Source organism: Marmota marmota, unplaced genomic scaffold, assembly GCF_001458135.2.
Source record: "Marmota marmota marmota unplaced genomic scaffold, marMar, whole genome shotgun sequence".
NCBI classification, from domain to species: domain Eukaryota; kingdom Metazoa; phylum Chordata; class Mammalia; order Rodentia; family Sciuridae; genus Marmota; species Marmota marmota.
The window spans coordinates 51,537,135-51,549,042 of NW_025999842.1; the positions used below are offsets into that span (position 1 = coordinate 51,537,135).

General features: G+C 36.6%; 1 pseudogene; it reads left to right on the top strand.

Moving 5' to 3' along the window:
* The first annotated feature begins 546 nt into the window (after positions 1-546).
* On the top strand, positions 547-10,041 carry LOC125615950 (annotated as a pseudogene).
* The last annotated feature ends 1,867 nt before the right edge of the window (positions 10,042-11,908 follow it).

The window sequence follows — 11,908 nt, forward strand, 5'->3', positions numbered from 1 at the left end:
ATATATATATATAAACAATAACAAAAACTAACCCAAAACCAGCTATCACAGCTACAAAGAAATAAAAGAAATTGTAGCTGAAAATTTAAGAGAAAATGTAAAAATAATGTCTCATCATATTAATGTCTCAATGAAATATCTCAATGAAATAATGTCTCAATGAAAAGGTAAAAGTTATTTTAAAATGAGTTAAATAACCTGAGTACAGAGATGCTTGTCTGTAAATTCAAGATACTCTGGAGGCTAAGACAGGAGAATTGCTTGAGTTTAGGAGTTTGAGGCCAGCCTGATAAACATAAGGAGATCCTGGCTCAGATAAATAAATACTCTATAATTGAAAAGTATATTACTGAAATAAAAAATTCATTATAGCCAGGCATGGTAGGCACACACCTATAACCCCAGTGACTTAGAAGGCTGAGGCAGGAGGATCACAAATTCAAGGCCAGCCTCAACAATTTAACAAGACCTTCATCAACTCAGTAAAAGCCAGTCAATAATAAGAATAAGAATAAGAATAAGAATAATAAGAAGAAGACAACGACGATGACGACTGGGGATGTAACTCAGTAATAATCCCAGTACGAATCCCCAGTACCAAGAAAAAAAGAAGGAAGAAAGAAAGAGAATTTACTAGCTGGACTCAACATCAGAATTGAACTGATGGTAGAAAGAATCAAGAGTTTGGAAATAGGTCAATTGAGATTATCCAGGTTAAGAACAGAAAGAAAAAAGAATGAAGAAAACCAACAGAGACCGAGCAACCTGTGGGACATCAATCATATCAAGATAAATATAATAGAACTCCTATAGGAAGAGAAGACTGGGAATGAATCAAAAGAAATATTTGAAGAAATAATTATCAAAACTTTTCCAAAATAAAATCAAGAATCAATGAATGGGATGGACTCAAACTGAGGCAAGAGGATTGAAAATTCAAGATCAGTCTGGGCAATTTTGTGAGAAATCTGTATCCAAATAAAAATTTTTAAAAAGAAACAGCTGCAGCTGGAGCTCAATGGTAGAGGGTTATCCAGCATGCAAAAGGCACTGGGTTTAGTCCCCAGTACTTAGCAAAAGAAACAATCAATAAGGTGAACAGAGAGCCTACATTTTGGGAGCAGTTTTGTCACGCACACATCAGATAGAGCACTAATCTCCAGGAGATATAAAGAACTCAAAAAACTTAACACCAAAAAAACAAATAACCCAATCAATAAGTAGGCTAAGGAGCTGAACAGACACTTTGCAGAAGAAGATATACATTTGATCAACAAATATATGAAAAAATGTTCAACATCTCTAGTAATTAGAGAAAAGCAAATCAAAACTACTCTAAGATTTTATCTCATGCCAGTCAGAATGGCAGTTATCAAGAATACAGACAATAATAAGTGTTTGCAAGAATGTGGAGGAAAAGGCACACTCCTACATGGCTGATGGGACTGCAAATTGGTGCAACCACACTGGAAAGCACTACGGAGATTCCTTAGAAAACTTGGAGTGGAACCACCATTGGACCCAGCAATCCCACTCCTTGGTCTATACCCAAAAGACTTAAAATCAGCATACTCTAGTAACGCAGCCACATCAATGTTTATAGCATCTCAATTCATAATAGCTAAACTGTGGAAGCAACCTAGATTCCCTTCAATAGATGAATGGATAAAGAAACTGAGGTGTATATACACAATGAACTATTAGTCAGCATTAAAAGGGAATAAAATTATGGCATTTGCAGGTAAATGGATGGAGTTGCAGAAGATCAATCCCCAAAAATCAAAGGTCAAATGTTCTCTCTGATAAGTGGATGGTGGTCCATAATGGGTGGGGGGAGCATGGGAAAAATGGAGAAACTTTGTTGGGGCAAAGGGGAGGGAGTTGTGGGGAGGGGGTATAAGGGTAGGAAAGATGGTGGAATAAGATGGACATCCTTACCCTAGGTACATGTATGACTGCACATATGGTACAAAGCTACATTGTGTACAACCAGAGAAATGAAAAGTTGTGCTGCAATGTGTACAATGAATCAAAATGCATTCTGCTGTAATATATACCTAATTAAAATAAATAATAATAATTTTTTTCAAATTTGATTTTTTAAATAAATTTATTTATTAAAAAAAACACAAAGCCTGACAACCCAAATTTCTATATCCAGCAAAACTATCCTTCAAAACTATATCCAGCAAAACTATTCTTCAAAAATAAAGAAAAAATTCAGACATTAGAAAATTTCATTTATCTATTTTGGTAGTAAAAATTGAAAACAGAGTTGTTTTACCACTGAGATATATACCCAGACTTTTTAATGTTTTATTTTGAGACAGGGTCTTGTTAAGTTGCTGGGGCCTGCCTTGATCTTGTGAATCTCCTGCCTCAGCCTTTCGTCACTAGGATTATAGGCATTTGCCATTGTGCCTGATCAGACATCATAAAATAAACAGTACAAAAAAATAATACTTAAGTAAAACCTTGAAACTGACATAAAAGAACAATCTACAGTAATTTGAAACCACTTGAAGAAATAAAAGCAGAAGAATAAAACTATGTACATAAATATTAAAGGCAGCATACATGAATTTTGGGATAACTCTTTTCTTCTATGATTTGATTTAAAAGATAATTGTACATGATGTGCAGTGCACTCACTTATAATCCCTCATACTCAGGAGGCTGAGGCAGGAGAATCCAGGTTTGAAGCCAGCCTGGACAATTTAGTAAGACTATCTCAAAATAAAAAATAAAAAAGACTATCTCAAAATAAAAAATAAATGTAACTCAGTGGTAGAGGACTTGTTTAGCATGTGTGAGAGCCTGTGTTCAATCTCCACAACTGAAAAGAAAAACAAACAACAAAAAAAGACAACTGTGTAAATCATTCATTATATAATGTTCTGAAGTGTTTATAATCTTTAAAGATGAAATTTGTATAACAATAATAACAAATGGAAGATGAGTTATATTGGAGAAAAATTTTTGTACACTAAATCAAGTCATTTAAAAATAGATTGTTTTAAGTTTACATGCTAATAATAATCCTCAGGGCAACCATTAAGAAAATAACAGGCCTCGGGATGTAGCTCAATGGTAAAGCATTTACATAGCATACTCAAGGCCCTGGGTTAGATCCCTATCAATGAAAAAAATAAAAACAAAATGAAACAAAACATAGTAAAAGAAACAACCAGGTAATTAGGTAATTTAAATGTTACACAAGAATATATCACTTTAGGGGCTGCAGTTGTAGCTCATTGTAGAGTGCTTGCCTCACATGTGTGAGGCACTGGATTTCATCCTCAGCATCAAATAAAAATAAAATAAATAAAAGTATTATGTTCACCTACAACAATCAAAAATTGAAAAAAGAATATATAATTTTAATACAAAAGCAAGTAATCATTAAATTTCACTCAATTTTCTGGCATAAGGCTGTGAACGTAAGCCACTAAGTTCCTATTAGATAAGGTAAACTTATAATTTACCGTCCAAATCAAAGTAGTTTTGAGAGTGACTTTATTAATAATTTGGTTAAGTAAGGTGCAATGGTGCATACCTATTATCCTAACAACTCTGGGAACTGATATTAGAAAATTTTATTTATCTATTTTGGTACTAAAAATTGAAAACAGAGTTGTTTTACCACTGAGATATATACCCAGACTTTTTAATGTTTTATTTTAAGACAGGGTCTTGTTAAGTTGCTGAGACCTGCCTCGATCTTGTTTATCTCCTGCCTCAGCCTGACAACTGTACTGTGCCTCAAGATTTTCTTTTTTTAATTTAAAATGAACAGGGCTGGAGATATAAGTCAGTGGAACATTGCTCCTGAGTTTGATCCCCAATGCAATAATAACAGTAATAAAAATAATAATTCGGTCAAGACAAAAGGCACAGATTGAAACTGTCCCTAGCTAACTCAGATGTAAGGTTGCCATATTTTTAAGAAAAAAGTTTAGGTATTTGGATAATCATCTTATTTTCATTGTACCAAACACAGTTTGGCTTTTATATCTGACTACTAAGATCTAGGACTACTTAAGCACTATGTTTAGCATTCTGATATAATCTAATAATGAAAAATTACTTTCAATGATTTAAATCTGGCCTCTTCTGTGTAAATATTTTGTTTGGGATTTTTCTGGATCACTTTGAAGAGAATTATTATGCAGTTTTCATTATATAGATCTCTCAAAATTTTATTTATTAAATATATGCTATAGTTTGGATATTGAATGTTTATCCCTCAAAGGCCCACGTTAAAGGTTCTTTCCTCAGGAAGGCATTATTGGGAGGTAATGGAAACTTTAAGACCAGAGTCTAGTGGAAGGTCTTTAGGTCATTGGGGATGTGCCCTCAAATGGGATTGTGGAAACACAATCCTCACCTCAATGTCTGTTTCCACCCTGAGATGAGAGTCTTTGATCCATTCTGTGCTGTCTCAACACAGGCCCAAAACAATGAGCCAATCAATTATGAATTGAAATCTCCAAACTGGAAGCCAAAATAAACCTTTTCTCTATATAAGTTAATTATCCTAGGTATTTTGTTATAGCAACAGAAACCTGATTATCACAATTTATCTCCAGGTATTTTGTGGTTTTTATCCCATTATAATCTATTTGATTTTGACTTGTTTAATGCCAGTGTAAAGACATAAAATTAGATAGGTGTGGAGGCACAGGCTTATTCCCAGCTTCACATAAGGCTGAGGCAGGAGGATTACAAGTTCAAGGCAAGCCTGGATCAAAATAAAATGAAATGAGCACTGGGAGTGTGCAACTCAGTGATAGAGCACTTGCATAGCATGTGTGAGGCTCTGAATCTAACCCCTAGCACCACACATGCACACACCGAAAAGGACATAAAATTGATTTTTGTGCATTCACCTTATATCCTACAATCTTGTAAATTGTTTATTAATTCCAGGAGTTTTTTTTTAAAATAGAATTCCTTTTACTCTGTCAGGTAAGGCTAAAATTATTAAGTATTAAAACTTGCCATTAGTAGAGATATAAGGAAACTGTATTTGGAAATGAAAATTAGTAACAAATTTTTGGAAAGTATTTTGAAAGCATCTATTAAAATTTTAGGACTAGGATGTGGCTCACTGCTGGGAAACTATTTAATTGCCAGCATAGGACATATATGCAAAGATGTTGATTTCAGCCCTCATCTGTAATGGTGGAAACCCAGAAATGAAGTGGATGATCACTAGTAGATGATTAGTAGTAGGAAATTATACCTGCTACAGATGTGTGGTTAAGTGGTGGTATGTTATCCTTTGTTTAAAGTGACTTGGATAGATTTCTCTGACTAATATGAAAATCCCATTTCATAAAGGACTGTATAGTATATTAATAATATGTAATTTCCCAGAACTGATTATATAGTTGCTGAAAACTAAAAAAGTGAAAGAGCTACTACTTTTTAGTGGAACACTTTGTCTGGTGATGAGAAGTCCACAGTCATCAAGACAAAGAGGTACCCACACTCTACATAGTCCATTTGTTCCTCTGAATTTGTGTAATGGGCATGCTGCTATAGCCACTTAACTGTTTTTTTATAACTTATTCAAAAGATTCCACTCAAACTCAGCAATATGTTTATTTAATCTCTACTCACTTAAAAAATTATAATGTCTATTTCTCCTCCATAATTATTTTCTTCATAAGAAAAACAAATACACAAGTCAGGTGCTGGGGTGTATGCCTGTTATCCCAGCTACTTGGGAGGTTGAGACAGGAAGATCACAAATTTCAGCAATTTAGCAAGATCATGTCTCAAAATTTAAAAAATAAAATAAAATAAAAGGTTTGGTGGTCTGGGGATGTACCTCAATGATAGAGCATTTACCTAACACGTGCATAGCCCCTAGTTTTAATCCCCAACACCAAATAAATACATAAATAAATAGGCTTAGGATGTAGCACAGAAGTAAAGTACTGACAGAGGTGGAAAGTTTGGTAAGATTTTCATGATTTTTCTCTTTCTCTTTCTCTCTCTTTTTCTCTTTTTCTACTGATAATCAAACCCAGGGATTCTTGCATGCTAGACAAATACTCTGAGGTACGTCATCAGCCCCAATTATGATTTTTGCATGTCTCCTTGTACCATTCTTTTTATGTATACTTTTAGTATTGGATTTAACCTATATATTCACTGTGTCATTGTATTTATTAGTCAGTTTTTTGACACTATGACAAAATACTTGAGAAAATCAACTTAAGAGAGGAAAGATTTATTTTGGCTCACAGTCTCAGAGGTGTCATCCAAAGTTGGATAGCTCCATTGCTGAGGACTTGTACTGAGACAGATCTTTATGGTATGAGGGTTTTGGTAGAACAAGCTGTTGCTACCCTTGCAGCAACCAGAAGGCAGAGAGGACAAGGAAGGGGTCAGGAAAAGAAATGCCCTCAGAACATGCCCCAGTGACCCACTTCCTCCAACTAGGCAGCAGCTCCTACAGTTTCTACCGCCTTCCAACAATGCCATCAAATTATGGAACAATGGATTGATCCACTGATGCGGTCAGAACCCTCATGATCCAAGCATTTCCCAAATCCCTACCTCTGAACCTTGTAGCACTGGGAACCAAGCTTTCAGCACATGAGTGTTTGGTGGTCATTCCAGATGCAAACCATAACACTGTATATTGTACTAAACATTCTTCTTGTTGCTATGAACTATAGATTTTCTTTACCCATAGGATAAAAGCACAAATACTTTTATCTTAGAAGTAAAAGTTATAAAGTAAAGGGGTATTCTGGTCAGATCTTCTGCAAGGTCACCAACAGTATATCATTGTTATCTTGACATAGGAGAAGAGTGATTTATAGCAAGTCTTGGAACAATTACTATCTGGAGGACAGAGCAGAGAGACAAAATGCAAAGACATAAAGAAACTAAAAAAAAAGGCAGTTTTGCAAAGTCATTAACTGCAGAGAATAAGGCTTATGCTCTTATGAAGAACAATTTAAAACTTCAGGTAAAGAGGAGAGCCAGAACAGGAACAACGTTTTCAATGAGGGCTACAAGCTGGTATTGTAGGTTTGGAAATAAACACACTACAAACATGGGGGAAGAACCTGGCTATTTCCTTTTCTACTTTTAAAAAGTCTATAATTATAGTGAAAAACCTTTTTGTTTATTTGTTTAACCTAATAGGCTTTTGCCTGAAGTGTCCTTATTGTGCTATGGTGTCCTGAATTTCTACAGTTGAATTCAGTTCTCAGAAATATTTTCTTACATTTTCCCCACCTTTTGCCATGAACTGGAAAGTGCATACAGGAATAAACTGCAAATTAGACTAAGTGAATTCTTCAAAGGTAAGTAATTTCTGCTTCAGCAATCCCAGACTACAAGGTATTCTTATAAGTGCTCAAAATATTTAGAAATATCTATTCAGTTAATACACAAGGCAACCCTTCATTGTAATCATCCAAGATATTAGCTTGATTCCTATTATGAAGGATATCCACAATAATAATTTTGAGTGCTTTCATAAATTTGATTAGCATAACCAGCTCATTTTGATAAGTATGATAGCTTAAAAGTGAATATTTCCTTAAATAGGTTATAGATTTTATTTAAAATTGCTCATTCCTTCATCTATTCAGAAGAAAAATCCCAAATAAATATTTCCTGAAAATCAACATACTTTGTGTATGATGTAATAGCTGTGAAAACAATCTAACTAGAAGTAATATTCATGGTATGAGCTATATATAGGAAGCCATAATTCAGTGAAGAATGGCAAAGATGTTAAATAAGTAATATGTAAGTAAATAGTCTGAAATTCAACCCTGGCTCTACACAACTTATTGAGAAGAAAATTATACCTCCTGCATATTTAAATCAGGTTGACTTACATGTAGCTTTTTCTAAAAGTTAAACTTATTGGAAAATATTTCACCCACAAAATCCCAAAAATGACCTTCGGGTAAAAGTAATGCCAAATGGAAAGTCTCAGATGCAAAAAGGAAGGATGAGCAAAGATTTCTGTAAATACACAGGTGGATCTGAATAAAAATTGACTATTTAAAGGAATTAGATATACTCTGTTAAACTAAAAAAAGATAAACCATTGACAATGGCTGCATATAATTTGAGAGAATTAGATCTGAAGCAGCCTAGTATATGTTTTTTTTAATTTGGAAAGAGGATAGAAATATCGACTACCCTTAGACTATTGTAACTATCCATGTTAAAATAACCAGGGTAACTCCTAAAAGAATGGAAAATATAATCTTTAATTTAATATAAGGTAAAATTTAAAAACAACAAAGTTTTTGAAAAAGAGAAGGCAAATCCTAAGAAAAGACAAGAATCTATGTGCTTGACTTTGGGCTGTCAAAAACAAAGACTATCCAGAATAAATAAGAGGTAAAGGATGCTAAGTATAACAACTCTTTTTTTTAATTTTTTTATTTTTCATACCTGGGATTGAACTCAGGGGCACTAAATCACTGAGCCACATCCCCAACCCTAATCTGTATTTTATTTAGAGTCAGGGTCTTACTCAGTTGCTTAGCACTTCACCCTTGCTGAGACTGGCTTTGAACTCGAGATCCTCCAGTCTCAGCCTCCAGAGCTGCTGGGATTACAGGTGTGCACCACTGTGCCCAGCACAACTCATTTTTAAAAGCAGCACATTGGTATGTGTCCTTGACTCAAACTGGAACTCCCCAAATAGAAAAGTCTTCCCCCTGATAGACAAGTCTGGCTTTAAAATTGCTCATAATTTAAGTAAAAATTGAATCAAATTGCCCTTGAACCTTAGCTCCTAGAGGAATTCTTTTTTGGTGCATGGTTAATGTATAAAAGTAAATACACCTGTCTATAGTCAACTATTGGAAAAATAGCAACAATATCAATTATTTCAATGTCTTAAATACTTGAAAACTTAAGCTCTTGGCTTAGGCCTAAGGGACCCAATTCAGAAGATCTACTTTACCTTTCCTTGGGGATAGGAGGGAAGATGGACATCCCCAATCCATCTTTTTCTGGGGTTATCCACGGCTGTGGACAGACAGACAAATATGTTGCCACGGGTTGACTTTAAGGATGAACTAATTAAGTTGAGGCTTTAAAGCATTTCTGCACTACAAGCATATCATATGATGACAAATTCAACTGCTTTCACTTTGCTTTCATGCAAGGTAGTTCTGTCATGTGTTTCCTATTTTTGTTGATGTAATAATTTCCTCCAGAATGACAGGCTTCTGCATTTATGATGAACTTGGTAAATTCTCTGTACTTCATGTTTCTATATTACACACCTTGTGTCCGTTACCACTGTTGCGGTTATACATTCTGTATTTAAAAGTCTCAAAGACAATCATAGTAAGTTATTAACAGAGGCTCTGTTTAAATATTCCATCTACAGGAACACAGCAAAGGTGACTCTCCTTGACTATCCCAGGCTCTCAGAAATCCTGTCAGGGTTACCAAGAGAGGGGTTAATTTGGTGGTGTTCTGGTTTCCCATCCCCATTTAAAGGAAAACTTGCACAGTGTCCAGAGCCCTTGATGTCCTACAAATGAAGAGAAGAGATGTCCTCAAATTCCTTGTAGTTGTAACCCACTTGGGTGACACCACACTTGATTTCCAGATGGAACAGTACACCTGCCAAAGGAAAGGTGCTGGCAACGACATCGTAAATCTGAAGGGACTTGGAGGCAGATTCTGCTGGCAATGGGTGCCATTGTAGCCACTGATGGCAGGTCACACCAGGATTCCTACTCTGACTGCAGGACTGTGCTCAGGTTTGCTGCTGCCACGGGAGCCACTGCCATTGCTGGTGGTTTCACTCCTGGAGTCTTCACTGACCAGATCCAGGCAGCCCTTGGGAAAAACATGTCTTCTGGTTGTCACTGACCCAAGGGCTGACCCCTGGCCTCTCACACGGATGCCTGCCTATCATTCCTCTGTGCAGCACAGATCCTTCTCTGCACCAGGTGGATATTGCTATCCCAAGCAACAACAGGGTTATACTCAGTGAGTGTGATGTGGGGGATGCTGCCCAGGATGTGTAGATAACTCTCTCTGTGAGCACCTCTGAGAGGTCATGCCTGAGACCAACAGTTTAAAAGGAGGAAGGGTTTATTTTGGCTCGTGGTTTTGGCAGTTTCAATCCATGGTCATTTGGCCCTGTTGTTTGGGGCCTGTAGTAGCCTGGCACCTCATGGCAGTCAAGAAGTAAAGAAGATACAGGAAGTGGCCAGGAGGCAACATCCCCTTCAAGGGAATACTCCCAATGACCTAACTTTCTTTCACTAGGTTCTAAATCCTGCAGTTTATACCATCTCCCAATAGTGCCACAGACTTGGGACCAAGCCTTTAACACAGGCTTTTGAGGGATATTCAATATCCAAACTATAGAAAATTATGAAGACTTTGGTTTCTATGGGTTGGCATGGTGATAGGAATTAAGAGATAGAACTTTCTAATCCCTCTGTGAAACTCAATGAAAAAGCAAGATCTGGGAATGGGGAGGGCTAAGCAATGAGGGCAGTGGTGGCCGATTTCATACAGCTTGACCACATGGTGCAGATGGTTGAGGACAACCATCCTCTGCCCCTTCCCAACTGAAAAATCCTAAAACCCTGTAGCTCTAGTGTGAGTTTGGGGCCTTCTTGCCTGAGGCTGCTGGGTCTCCCACAACAGGTCCCACTTGGTCTGTCACAGAAGCTGTCATCAAATCACACTGTCCTGCCTCCCTTTCCATACCCCCCTTCACCCTCCCCAATGGAGCCCCTTTAGTAAACATTAGGGTAATGTTTCAATGTTTTAAGCAAAATGCATTGACAAGCTACATACAATTGCATTCAGAACCTAAGTTCTGCTACTTTAAACATGATAGTGTGGTTCTGTTGTGTTTTTTTTTTTTTCTTGTTGAAATACATGGCATAGAGAAAAGATGGAACTTTGAGTCATAGTACACACAGAACAAACAACCAGAAACAAGGGTAGACAGAGGCTGGCAGTTTCTGGACTGCTAAAGTAGAATAACTTTTTTTTCCTTAACTTGGCAAACCACAGCTACTTGTGTGGTTGGTGTGTAGCTGAAGGCCTCAGCTCTCCTATCACATGATCTCACACAGAGTTGGAGTTCTTCCAGTGAGCAGGTGTTAACGGTCCCTGAAAACCAGCCTTTAAAAGAGATCATAGGGGGTCAAAAAGATATCTCCAGCTGGCATCCCAGAGTGACATGCTTTTGAAATCGAAAGAAACCCATGTTTTCCAGGAAATTACTATCAGAGTTCAGCAGAGATTCCAGTACACAAGCATAATACAGTCCCCTATGTACCTTTATTAAGGTTCTACTGTGTGCCAGGACAGTGCACTTTCATGGTTTTGTTCATTTAAATCCTGTTCTTCCTTCAAATCTTAGGCAACTTCGAAACACTTTTCCTTTCTTCCCTGGGTCAAACCCTACATTGACACATTCCTGTCATACCATCTCTCCTTCACAACTCTTAGCCAGGGCTGAATTTCACATTATTTATGTAAAAATATCTATCTTCCCCACCAAGCTGTAAATACCAGGAGGGCAAGGGACCTTATCTTGTCTCCATTAGATCTGTAGAGCCTGGAAAGGGAGTCAGACGTTTGTTAACAAACGCAGGTCTTCATGTTTTCTGAAATCTTAACGTGCAGAAATAGATCAGCTGACCTGACTTAGAGCTGAGGTCAAATGAGTAAATATTAATTAAGGAATAAAGTGTGTATTTCAACTTTTGGGAAATGTAAATTACCCATACCTACTGTGAACTAGTGAATCAGCACTCCAAAAGTAAATAAATACACCATCCTTATTTGTATAATTTGCAAAATTCCATAGTGTAAATACTCCCACCTCATCCAACTACAGAGTCACCGAGGCTGACTTAGGAGGAAATGGACA